Here is a 12,674-nt window from a genome sequence, read left to right on the forward strand (position 1 = left end):
GCATCAAATCATTTGTGATAGGAACTCTGCATTTTTCCCTCCCACTGCTTAATTCAGTTTGTACAGTATACATTTACCATGCAGTGCAATGCTCTGGACACACAATAACAGGAGCTGTAACATCTCTCTGGCACTGTCTTAACCATAGTGTTATAACTTAATGAATAAATAATAGAACAGTAAGAGCGTATGTGTTCTAAAGCTATCTAATTATATTAAAAAGCTTTTCATATTGTACTTTATACAATCACATCTCATTGTCAGAGATGCTGTTGTGTCTCCTTGGATATTTCACAGCTTTTAAGCACAGTTTGTTCTTCACAGTCCTTCCACGGTGACAATGCCATGATGAAAGCCTTGTAGTCCTTTCATTGTTACAGTAACTTGAGTTCTGCAACATTGCACTTTACCCAGCGTGGGATGTTTAATTTTGTCATGCAAACAGCTCTTAACCCTGATTAGCAGGGCCAAAGTAGACAACTTTTCCAATAAGTAAACCTTTGCAGACTGATAAAGTCCTCAAACTTTGCTGATGGGTTACAACACAGTAAAAAATGTGCTTACTGTTTGAAATGGCTCAACTTCCCAACTAGTTGTATTTGCACAAGACTTTCTAAAATAGACATACGCAACCACTTTTTATGTTACATTCATGCAAATGATTTAACTTAAAACTCCACATGCTTTTCAAGACTTTGTGGTCCGCAACAAGAACCAGACGCCTTCTCATCGCAAGTGTCTAGAGCTACTTCCACATTAAAAGCCTTCTTGTGCACCACAGTGAAGGTACTGCTGGCAGTGAGTCCTGCCAGATGTTCCCAGCAAACCTTCCAGTAACTTTTTGTGCATACTGTGTTGCAATTATGGGCTCGGGTTTGATCAAGTGAATAGTTTGTTGACCTGTGCTCTTCTGTCTCACCTACACTTACGCATCTTCTTCTGTTTAAACACATTGTTAATGATTAAAAATTGAAAAAAGCAACACAAAACACATGGGTAATGCCTGTTTCTGAGCGGGAGAGCGGAAGGGTCACTAAGAGTTGAAGATTTTTTTTTTTTGTTTTTGTCTGCTGCTTGCATAAATTTGTTTGTGCAAATAATCAGATCCTAGGTTTACTCATATGCCAAGCTGAAAAATGTTACTTCATTTCATTTAGAGCAGCGTTTCTCAAATAGTAAATGTAAAACGGGCTTGTTGCAGCCACTGGTACTGTTAAATTATTCATCGTTGTTACCAAAAAACTGTTTGTTGTTCTAAAAGAATTTAATTTATTGTTATAGTTAAAATAAGATAATTACATGTTCTATATTTTTATTTGGAAACGTATTGCCTCAGGGAGCAATCTTGAGTTTATTTGTATTATTCAAGCAAAAATTGAAGTTGTTTTTAAATTTGCACAACAAATTATTCAAAGAAAAGCAAAAAGAATGGTTATAATATTGACGTTTAATTCTTTCAATAAAAGTTATATTTGACCCATTGTTGGGGTTGGGGGGGGGGGGGGGGGTGAAAATTTCCTCCAAAGGGGGGGGCCGACAGAAAATGTTTGAGAACCACTGATTTAGTGACAGCATACAGGTGCATTTTCAGCCAGACAGGACACTGTCCCCAGTCAGTGTTTAGTCACAGATCCCATATGTTGTTGTTGTTTTTTTTCCAGATATCCTATTACTGGTGTAAAGAAAAACTGAAAGTATGATTTACGATCTTTATGATTTTTTACACTCCCTGCAGGAGAGCCGCAGGGTCTTACTGACCTGCACTGACGTACATGCAGTGCCCTTCACCTCCAGGCTGTACTTTCCTGACGTGTCCTGCAGCGTCTTCTCCTGGTAGAGCAGTTTGTTGTCCTGGTTCACATCAAATGTCAGCTGGCCACTGGGGGACTGGACCATCACTGTGCTTGAACCGTCTGGACTGAACACCAGAGTGGAGTAAAGAGCCAGAGCCTGAAGAGCCACCACTGTGTCCTACGAGACACACACACACACACGCACACACACACACACACACATAGAGTCGTAAAAGCCACTGGTATGGCACCATGCCAGGGTGTTTTCTGTCTGTTGTCTGCATAAATATCCTGTAGGTATCTACTGCAGGTAAGCTGAGGTAACCACACAGTATGCTGACATGACATATTATTAATATCTTTCATCTCTGACAATCAGATCTCCTTTTTTTTAAATTTTTGGCTTTATTTAAGCTTGCAAAATGGCTCTATTGATGGCAATGTCACCAGCCATGAGGTTTTGTATAGGCATTCCTGGTCCCTAGAGGATGAATCCTATTGATTTCACTTATCGCTTGACTTTTCCTCTTGCACCACTGTGAGGCCGTTAGATATATTGCTATAAAATTTTGTAAAGGCACTCCTGTTCCCTTAACTTTTTATCCATACCACGTTTCTGGACAGAACAGAGACTCAGATGCAGAGAAAGACTCAGGACACAAGGTAACTCTGTGACAAAGTGATAGACTGCATTTTGCATACACTTCTTAAAGTAACCAGGTTACAGTCGGCTGTCTCCACTAAGCTGATTTATTAAAGTCTGGCTAAAACTGAAACTAAACCTAAGGGGCCTGTAGAAGTCTAAAGTATTTGTTAAACTAAGACTTTGTAACAAATAATACATAACCTGACCTGAGATACGATGACGAGAGACAAGGCGAAAGACATGAGACAAGGCAAGAGACAAGATGAACTGACAAAGAACAAAGGGAGACGCAGACAATAAATAGACACAAGGTAATGGGGAAAAAGGTGACACCAATTAGTGCAGGGCAGATGATCACAACGGCGGGAAACGAGACAAAGACAGGAAGTAGAACAAGACAAGATACACAAGGGCTATGGTTTCAAAAATAAAACAGGAACTACTAACAAAACTTAACAACCTAAACAAGAGTCCAAGAGTCCACAAAAGGGTTCAAAAACAAAACAAGGGCTCAGAAAACAGCCCCCTTAGGGGCTAGACATGACAACCTTGTTTTAATGCAACTGTGTCTAGGTGCTGCACGGGTCTCTGAGTCTCCTGAGAGTGTGAAGACGCAAGCAGAGCTGTAGTGTAGGTATTGCTGAGGTCACTGATGGACGCTTTAAGGCAAGAGAGGCTCTGCCACAGCATGCAAAATAAAACACTTTGTTTTTTTAATCAGCACATAACTCAAAAAAAACTCCAGGACAGATTATTCTGTAGATCAAAACACACCAACTTTATCTTATTACACTGATAAAATCAGGGGAAAAGTAGAAATAAAGTCCTACTGAGTAGGTAGGACTTTATATATTAAGTATTTTATACTTAATACTTAAGTACATATAATATAAAACACTTCTTATTAGAGTACTATAGATGTAGGCTTGTGTATATCTACACAAGAAATTTCCTTTTAGTCGAGCAGCTAGAGGTGAAAACACAATCAGTAAATGTTGTTAGAAAAGGGTTTACTCACACATACAGACACATTCACCTCCAAGAAGGCAGCAGTGATATAAACACTGAGAGTCACTTCATCAGACGCACAACCCTGTAGACAGGAAGCGTTGTTTGATTTGCTGTGATGGAAAAAGATTCCAAGAAAAAAAAATCATGTCGGGTAAAATTGCTTTAAAATTGTACTGCACCTTATGAGATGCCGAAATTAATATAAGAAATAAGTTCAACTTTTTACCTTTTTAACTATACAGGAGAAGACTGTACACTAGACGTGGGTCTGATGAAGAGTAATTTAAAGGCTTCAAAACAATTCTCTGATGCATCAAATGTGACAATTCACACAACTGCAAGATAAAACATAAGATGAAATGTTGTTTTGTAGCATAGTACTGTCTTAGTGTCAAAGGTACAGACCAGAGACAAATTAAAGGACGAACCTGAGAAATGAGTGGAGAAACAAGATGATAATGCTCCCATCCTTAGTGCACGAGGAGTCACTGATGGTTTGATGTGTCTCTGGTCGCAGTGTGTTCTGTTTGCATTTACACCTGCATTAACATGTTTCTCTCATCCAGATAAAATCAGAAGTTAACACCAGGTGTAAATGGGAGTGAAGCAGTTATACATGCTGTACATGACTAAATGTACCATAAATGTGGAGACAATATATTTTGAGGATTTTAATTGTGTGTGATTTTCATTGAACATAATGAGTTTTGGTGCTCACTTGGCTTGTTTCTGTGCTCACTTGGCTTGTTTCTGTGCTTCTGTTTCTTCTCCTGCTTCTGTCATGACCTGAAGGTAGGAAAAGATGAGAGCAGTCTTTTCTTTGATATTATGCCAATAAACATGGTAAAATACTGATGAACAGCTGCTGGACTGCTAACTGTTGAATGGTTTCTAAAACTGGAATAGTAATGTCTTTCCTCATAATTGCCATCACCCCAACACTACCTGCTACGTTAACTTTTCAGACAACTGGAGCTTTTTAAACCTTTATCCAGGGCTTGAACAGTCTTTACTGACGCTTTCACAAATCCAACCTCGGACTTCTGCTGCTGAGTGTTTTAATGATCTGATCTCTGCTTCTCCTTCATCCCTCTATATTCCTGTTTTCTCATCTGCAGATAAGTTGTGGTGACAGGGTCATTCAGCTCCTGGAGAACATACATGGCTCTGAATACATGTATTTAACACAAAGCTTTAATGTAACACCTGCACAGCCTCAAAAACTGAAACACACAGTAAATTTCCTCTTCAGCTGTATCTGTACACTGCATATACCGTACTGCAAGTTCTGACGGTTTCATGTTAGCATTCTTTATGGCATTGATTTAATTCTGCTCCATGTTGACCTGATTCATCACATCATTTCTGCAGATTTATCAGCTGCACATTCAAGCTGCCAGTCTCCTGTTCTACCACATCCCAAAGGTGGTCTACTGGATCCAGGTCTGGAGACTGGGGAGGTCACTGAAGTTCACTGAACTCACTGTCATGTTCATGAAACCAGTTAGAGGCGACTTTAGCTTTGTGACATGGAGCATTATCCTGCTGGAAGTGTCCATTAGAAGATGGTGAACTGCGGCCATAAAGGACACCAATAATAGTCTACTGGACGACTCACAGATCACTGGAAGTCAATGGTCTGTCCAATAGGATCAGATTTGGCATCAATGAGATTTTCCTTTTCTTTTGAGACATATAATCAAAAACCAGTTTAACCAGTTCAGCATGCAACAGTTGTTTAAACTGATTTTGGCTTGGAGGTTGGCTTGATCTTGAACCAGTGTACTGTGAGCAAGATTCAAGACCATTTAAAGCTTGTAGTATAGTCAGTCTGACAAAGAAACTCCTCAGCCAAAGCTTCAGCATATTGAGACAACCACGTTAAAAAATACTGTAGGAATAACTTCATTATCTGTGTGACTGCTGCTCCAGTTGACTGACAAAAACACAAAACAAAAGTGTTTGTACAGTAACACTTCTCCATAGGTGTGATCCACGAGTGTCATACATATCTCCAGATGTCTGTGTTTTTGGACACCACTCTGGGGTTTATATTTCTGCTTTTGTTTGTCTGTTTTGCAGATACAGAATCTGACCACTTAATCAAATGATCTCTTGTCGTTATTTTGAGAGAAGCTTCTTCTCACAGCCCAGCATCACTTTCCACTTTTCAGGGCGTGGCTGTTTTCTAAATTCTCTCTGGGGGAGATCCAGGAAATGAAAACATAATCTAACCAACATCCATTAGTCCTAATGCACTAATGACTAGAACAAGCTTAATTTCCATTTCCAAGGTTGGGAAAAACATGCAGTTGCACTAGCAAAGGAGAGGGTGATTAAGATGATATGTAGTTGTTATGAAATCGGACATACTATTAAAAGGCTCAGTTCTGATGTGAATGAGTCGATTGTTGGAAGCACCAGAGTGAAACAGAATCAGCAGAGGGAATCAAATTTCAAACATTCTGAAGAGTCGGTGTTTATGAAATGCACGTCACAGTCATATCAGCATAATAATCATAAAGAATCTGCCTGCCTCACTTACACTGCACACTGACAGCTGCAGAAGCTTCCTGCTTTTGTGTGATAACTTTTGGATTTAAATATATGAAGCTAAAGAAGTGTCTTCTAATTTTAAACAAAACACCAAAGGCAGGACTGTAGAAAGAAAGTTTGTGCACTTGGGAGTCGCCGCCGCAAGGAAATTCCAAAAATTTCTTCCTCGAGGTTTGTGCCTGTGCTGTCTTTCCATGACAGCAGGCTGTGTCTGTTCCAAACAGCTATAAGCACACTTTTGCCTTAAGACAACTTTACATGGCATGTTGTTCATTTCCAAGTTTGTTTCAGGAGTAACCCTGCCTTAAACCATTGACAGACTGTATGAGACATGAGGTTGTCTAGACACAGTCAAGACGACCTGCTGAAGTTCAAACCAAGCATCAGAATGGGGAAGACAGGTAATTTAATGACTTTGAACGTGGCATGGTTGTTGGTGCTGGTCTGAGTGTTTCAGAAACTGCTGAACTATTGGAATTTTCCCACACGACCATCTCTAGGGTTTGCAGAGAATAGTCAGAAAAAGAGAAAACATCCATTGAGCAGCAGTTCTCTGAGTGAAAATGCCTTGTTGATGCCAGAGGTCAGAAAGATGTCCAGAGTGCCTCGAGCTGATGGGAAGGCAACGGTAACTCAAATAACAACTCATTACGGCCAAGCTATGTAGAAGAGCATCTCTGAACGCACAACACGTCGGAACCTTGAAGCAGATGGGCTACAGTAGGAGAAGACCACACCTGGTGCCACTCCTGTCAGCTAAGAACAGGAGGCTACAATTCTCAAGGGGTCACCAAAATTTGACCATTGAAGATCGGAGAAACGCTGCCTGGTCTGATGAGTCTCTATTTCTGCTGTGACACTGGGATGGGAATGTCAGAATTTGGCGTAAAAACAACATGAATTCTAACCCATAAACAACGTGAAAACATGGATCAATCCTGCCTCGTATCAACGGTTCAGGCTGCTTCTGGTGGTGTAATGGTGTGGGAGATTTTCTTGGCACACTGTAGTCAAATGGCCTCCACAGTCACCAGATCTCAATCCAGTAGATCACCTTTGGGATGTGGTGGAACAGGAGATTCACATCATGGATGTGCAGCGGATGAATCTGCAGCAACTGTGTGATGTTATCATGTGAATATGGACCAAAATGTCTGAGGAATGTTTCCAGCACCTTGTTGAATCTACGCCACGAAGAATTCAGGCAGTTCTTAAGGCAAAAGGGGGTCCAACCCAGTACAAGAAAGGTGTACCGAATAAAGATGAATGATGAACCTGTCAGTGCTTTGTGTGTTTATGTGTTAAAGTGTGCAAAGTAACGGTGCAAAAATAAGAAACTTGTGCACTGTTTACATGAGCAATCATCCAAATGAACTGGGACAATGTGTACAATACAGCAGCCCTTTAAGGCTTCTTCTTCTTCTTCCACCCAACCCTCCCACTCAACTCCACTCCAGCCGCCTCCCTCATAATGCCCTGCCCAGCCCACTGAATCTCTCTGTTGGAAGTCACAGAAGAGAAAAGAACAAAAAGCAGATCAAAGGTAAGACACTGAAATACATTTCTATTTCACTCATTGTAACATACTGTAAATTTACTAGAAACAGTACAGGAGACCTGTTGGAATGTGGTGCTATCATTAAGTTTGGCTGAAAGTAGTCTGCACGTTACACGCAGCGTGGCATTAGGGTTAGAAATGAGTTCCCATAAAAGTGAAATACGAGTCTCGTGTTTGTTCTCATTTAAAGGTTTAATTGTTTTTACAACCCTAAACACAGCTACTAGACAGAGCAGGATCAGTTATGTTAAACATGGTGTTTACATATAGATTCACCTAAACTCGTGCACTTTATTCTTTATCTACAAGCACAGTTCAACATGCAGAGTTCATTAAGACGGCACATAAATGTTTTACTTTTGTCATGAGAACAGACTTGAAACACTTGGATCAGCTGTAATTTGTAATGTGCAGTCTACAAACAGATGTGTATCTTAATTTTTCTCCCTAAGTGAATGTACCGTGTTCTGTTTTCTGTCAAATGTCTCAGTCGGATCAGCAAAATGTACATCTGGCTGTCTCTCCTCTTCTTCTTCATGGGTAAGCTCACTTCAAATAACCAAAGGGGATTTTATTTTTAATCAATAGGACAAGAATTATCATGATCAGTGTGCATGTCATCATATGTGTACGATGGTAACAGTGGATATGAACAGAGGTGGGCGTCGAGTTTCTAGCTTTCAGATTCAGGAAGACACTAACAACGTTTTAGTGGTTGCTGCTGCTTGTGTAACAAGCTCATCAATCAGCAGAACCTGCCTTAATCAGATTTGAGAGATTGGATTATATCTCTGCTAGCCCATGGCCTTCTTTCACTCTCAGTCTTTACACTATTGAGCTGTTTTCTTGTTTTTGTTTTTGTTTTTTTAGAAGATGTTTTTGTTGCTTTGTGATTGATTGAAGAAAAGTTTGTCAAAATTCTAATTTGATTTTCCTAAGAGATCAAGGCTCCTCTGTGGACTCGCTTCCTGTGCAGGCTCCGCTCTCATGTCAGCTCCCCTGTCAGGACAAGAATAACAAACAGAATTTTATTTAATGTCCCCCAATTGAACTGAACCCGCAACTCAGCTGTTTTTGCTACACTGTCCCTCACAACGACGGTAGGTGACTGCTTAGCAGTAGTTTGACCCAAAAATTCGTGAAGGGTTTTCTGTCTTTTGTAGATGCATCGTGACCTTCCAGTGGAAACATGTTGCAAACTTTGCGATGCCAAACAGTTTTGAAACCATCAGTTCCAAAAACATTTATCTCGGTCTCATCACTCCAGAGTATAGAGTCCCATTAGTCTTCATCTTTGTCAGCATGGGCCCTGGCAAAGGCCGGCTTTTCCGTACATGGGCTTTATAGTCAGCCCAGTTTGGCTTTCTACATCTTTAGCTTTAACTTCCGTGGACGGCCTGAACGTCTCTGTGAGACGGTGGCAGTTCCATCTTTTTTGTATCACTTTTGCTACAGTGTTCTGACGGATAAGCAAGGCTTTGCTGATCTTCTTGCAGCCTTCACCTTTCTTGTGTAAAGAAGTAATTTTCTTTCTCAGGTCTTGTGACATGTCTCTTCCATGTGGTGCCACTGCTGACAGCATGAAATGGGAAGAGGTTTTCTTTGCTGGACGCCTGTTTAATGAATAATTAGACTCACCTGTGGTTGAATTCATGTTAATTAGACTTTTGTAGTCTAAAATTTAGCTTTGCTCCTAAGACTCATTTTTGCAACATGGTCTTGAATGAATTTGTTAGGAAAATTACTTTTGTGTGTGGAAATGAACAAATCTTGTTCAATCAATGATCCATATTTGTGGCGTCTCGTAGAATAGTCTCCCATAGAAAATTATTCTGAAAGGAAACCAAAGGTTTTCAGACAAATCTGTTGGGGTGTACTAATTTATGCTGAACTTTGTACATAATACATATGTTTTATTACAACAGAAATATGAGACTAATTATTTTAAGAAAGTAATTATGGTTTTAACTAACTATCCCTGCCCTCCCTTTGTGCTGACATGGCTTTCACAGTTAAAATATGTTTTGGCCAGTATCAACTCAATTCAAATCAATTAACAGCTGCCACTTTTTCTTATGAAATCCAGCTGATTGCAGTAAAATGCTGTAGTATATTATTCTTCAAAGGGAATAACAAATATAAAAACATATAAGCTACATTTGCGGAATTAACAGTTTTCACGCTACAGCATTGACTAATTAATTAAATATATTAAACCGGACGTGTCTACGTGAATTTATTTCGTGCATTTTCGTGTCCTGACCGTGGAGCTGACTTGAGAGCGGAGCACTCTTGCACTGGAAGCGATCCCACACAGGAGCCCTGCAGGCAGCAACCATCACTTTCCAACTGTGTCTCCTAGAAATGATGTTTCTATGCATCTAACCTGCAAAAGAAAAAATGTTTTGTAGGAAAAGTAACAGCTTGGTGGATTATGTTCAGAGGCAGTAGTCAACATTTGGGGAATTACATTCATTTGCTTTGTTTAAAGAGTTAAATAAGATGGTTAATGATACCATATAAATAATGATAAATAACCCTACTCTTGTGTCTGTACATTATTAACTGAGAAAAGCCAGGAGCCAGTTAGCCCAGCTTAAAGAAGAATTCCACAGATGTTACACATGTAATGTTTACAGGTCTTGTAAAGTGCCGCTGCACATCAGAAGACAGTTTTCAGACTACAAGACTAAAAAAGAAACAAATCTCAGTCCCTCCAGTGTGTTGTGATTGCAACTATTAACCCAAATTTGAATTCTGCATGAGCTAGCAATTCTGTCCAGTCAGATGATGACCAATCATCATCTTTTCCCCTCAGTGTGAACAGGCCCTCTATGCAAAACGTTATGCGATATATGTCTGTGTCACCAAACTCCTTGTTTCTGATTGTGAATTTACGAACAAAAGACGGTGGGAGGCAATTCCCTGACGTTCATCAGTTGTTTTGTACGGCATGCAACACCGTGGTGGAACACAAACGAAAGTCATCGACTGACAAACACTTTCGAACCACAAAACACACCTGGAAAAAGACGGAAACTTGTGGACAACAGATAAATCACCATGACAGGGGCGGTTGTATCCAGATCTAGTTCAGTTGCTGAAGAATATAGGTGAGCTTGATCAAACATGCTTGGTTAGTGGTAACTGGAGGAGTCCCACTGTGTTACAGGAGTATGATGCTAAATCATAGTAGCGCTCTTCTATCATAAACACAGGATACAGGGGAAACAGCTGGCGTGGCTCTGTTCCATATGTCTGTGCAGCCTCTCCACAGACTGCCTCACTGTGATGTCAAGTCTCTACAGGAAGTCACTGCCTCTGGGTGTTGTTCTGTGAGAAATGGTTACGTATATGATAAAACCACAAACTGTCTCCTTCTGCTTTGAGCTTTAAAGGCTCCTGTAGGTGTTTTGTTTTGTTTTTTTTAGTTGAGAGACAGCCAGGCAAACTGCTCACCCTGCTTTCAGTCTTCATGCTACGCGAGACTAATTGCCTCTTGGTTCTTGCTCCATACTTAGTGTGCATGTATGAGAGTGGAATCAACCATCTCATCTAACTCTTGGAAAGAAAGCAAATCATATCCTAAAATTCTGAACTACTGTTTTAATCCTACAAGAATCAGAATCCAGAGATTGAACTGAACATCAGTGAGTTTAGAATCAAAACATGGTTTATACAAACATGTCTTCTGATTGCAGGTTCCGCTGCCAAAAAGCAGGGGGATTTCGGCATTTTTACAGCTTGCCTCACCAAGAATTCAAGCCTCAGGTTCAACTCATTCATGACACAAAGGCTGTGCTCAGACCTGGCATTAACACGCCTCTGTGGTGATCCCATCACAAGTGGACAGCTCTAAGTACAGGTGTGAGTGCCACCGAGATGCACTGAGATCCAATGTATTGTTTTCTGTTCTGTTTTAGTTTCTTCTTGTGACCCACCTCAGAATGTAGAGAGGCCTGAGGAGTTAAAATCATGAACCTCAAGGTAACATAACTGACTACTACTGACTGGTGACACAAATAATACAACAGTTCAAAGGAAGAGCGGCAGACATGCATTAAAACAAATAATTCGTTTATTTAAATCAAGATGATTAAAACAGGAGGAGTGAGGGCTAAGAGGCCTAAAAGAACAAAAGCACTCAGGTAGTGCAATTGATAGCTTTTATTCTACAAGATAAAAAAAAAAAACTAGCCTAAATAGCACCAACCAACCACTATAATAAAAACTTAAAACAAAGGTAGAGTCCTCGCTGTGGGGAGATCCTATCGCGTTCAGCTAATACATACACCATGTGCTCACCAGGTTCCCACTAGGAGATAATTCAATCACTGCAAGGTTTTAAGCACTGCACTACACAAGAAAGTTCAAACATGACTGTGACCGCCACCATTCATATCACCACACAGCATGCAGAAATGTGTACCCAGCGAAACTACCCCCCACAGGCTGACCCTCTACCTAAAAATAAAAACAATGTAAAATCAGTTGGTTCTGCTAAAACAAACAAACAAATAAAATGAATAAGACAGGGCAACAGGTGAAGCAAAGACATTCGATCAATAAAAGAACCGCTCAGGCAAAGCAGCAGTCTGGATCTGGGCCTGTAAAAGTGACAAGCACTATTAAAAAAAAATGTGTGTTCATACATATATAGAACATTGCCCCACTACACTACCTTTAAATAAGTTACATACTTAAGGATGTGGGGGGGGCTACTATGGAATCCCCTGGCTCTGTCTGGTTCTGTGGTCAAAGCTCAACCAGGTGCACTCCTCAGTCTTCCTGTCAGATGCAAACACATATTACTGTGGAGCACAGGGAAAGAGCTAAGTGTAATTTAGCCACAGCCTACCTCTTGAGCATCCACAGCCTACAAGCTCACAGGACTACAAAGATCTGCACACACACCAAAGCACAGCTAGCAGGAGGCCTCAGACAAAGGAAGTGCTGCACCCTCACCTGGCTTTTTAAAGGTAGGCATATCTATCCCCGCCCATTCCTGGGTGGAGTTACAACCCTGAACCAGGGCTCTAGGCCTAACTCAACCCTCACATTCTTCTTCTTCTTCTTTTTTGTTTTACTTTCCAGCAGACTAGACACAGGA

General features: G+C 40.5%; 1 long non-coding RNA gene across 1 annotated transcript; it reads right to left on the minus strand.

Annotated features, from left to right (window-relative positions):
* Positions 1-12,097: 12,097 nt before the first annotated feature.
* LOC121187663 lies at positions 12,098-12,470 on the minus strand. The gene is made up of 3 exons (XR_005894612.1): positions 12,423-12,470; positions 12,265-12,352; positions 12,098-12,171 (listed from the first exon to the last, which is right to left on the minus strand). It is a non-coding gene; the product is annotated as an uncharacterized LOC121187663 (long non-coding RNA).
* Positions 12,471-12,674: the final 204 nt, after the last annotated feature.

Source organism: Toxotes jaculatrix, chromosome 9 (assembly GCF_017976425.1).
Source record: "Toxotes jaculatrix isolate fToxJac2 chromosome 9, fToxJac2.pri, whole genome shotgun sequence".
In the NCBI taxonomy this organism is placed as follows: domain Eukaryota; kingdom Metazoa; phylum Chordata; class Actinopteri; family Toxotidae; genus Toxotes; species Toxotes jaculatrix.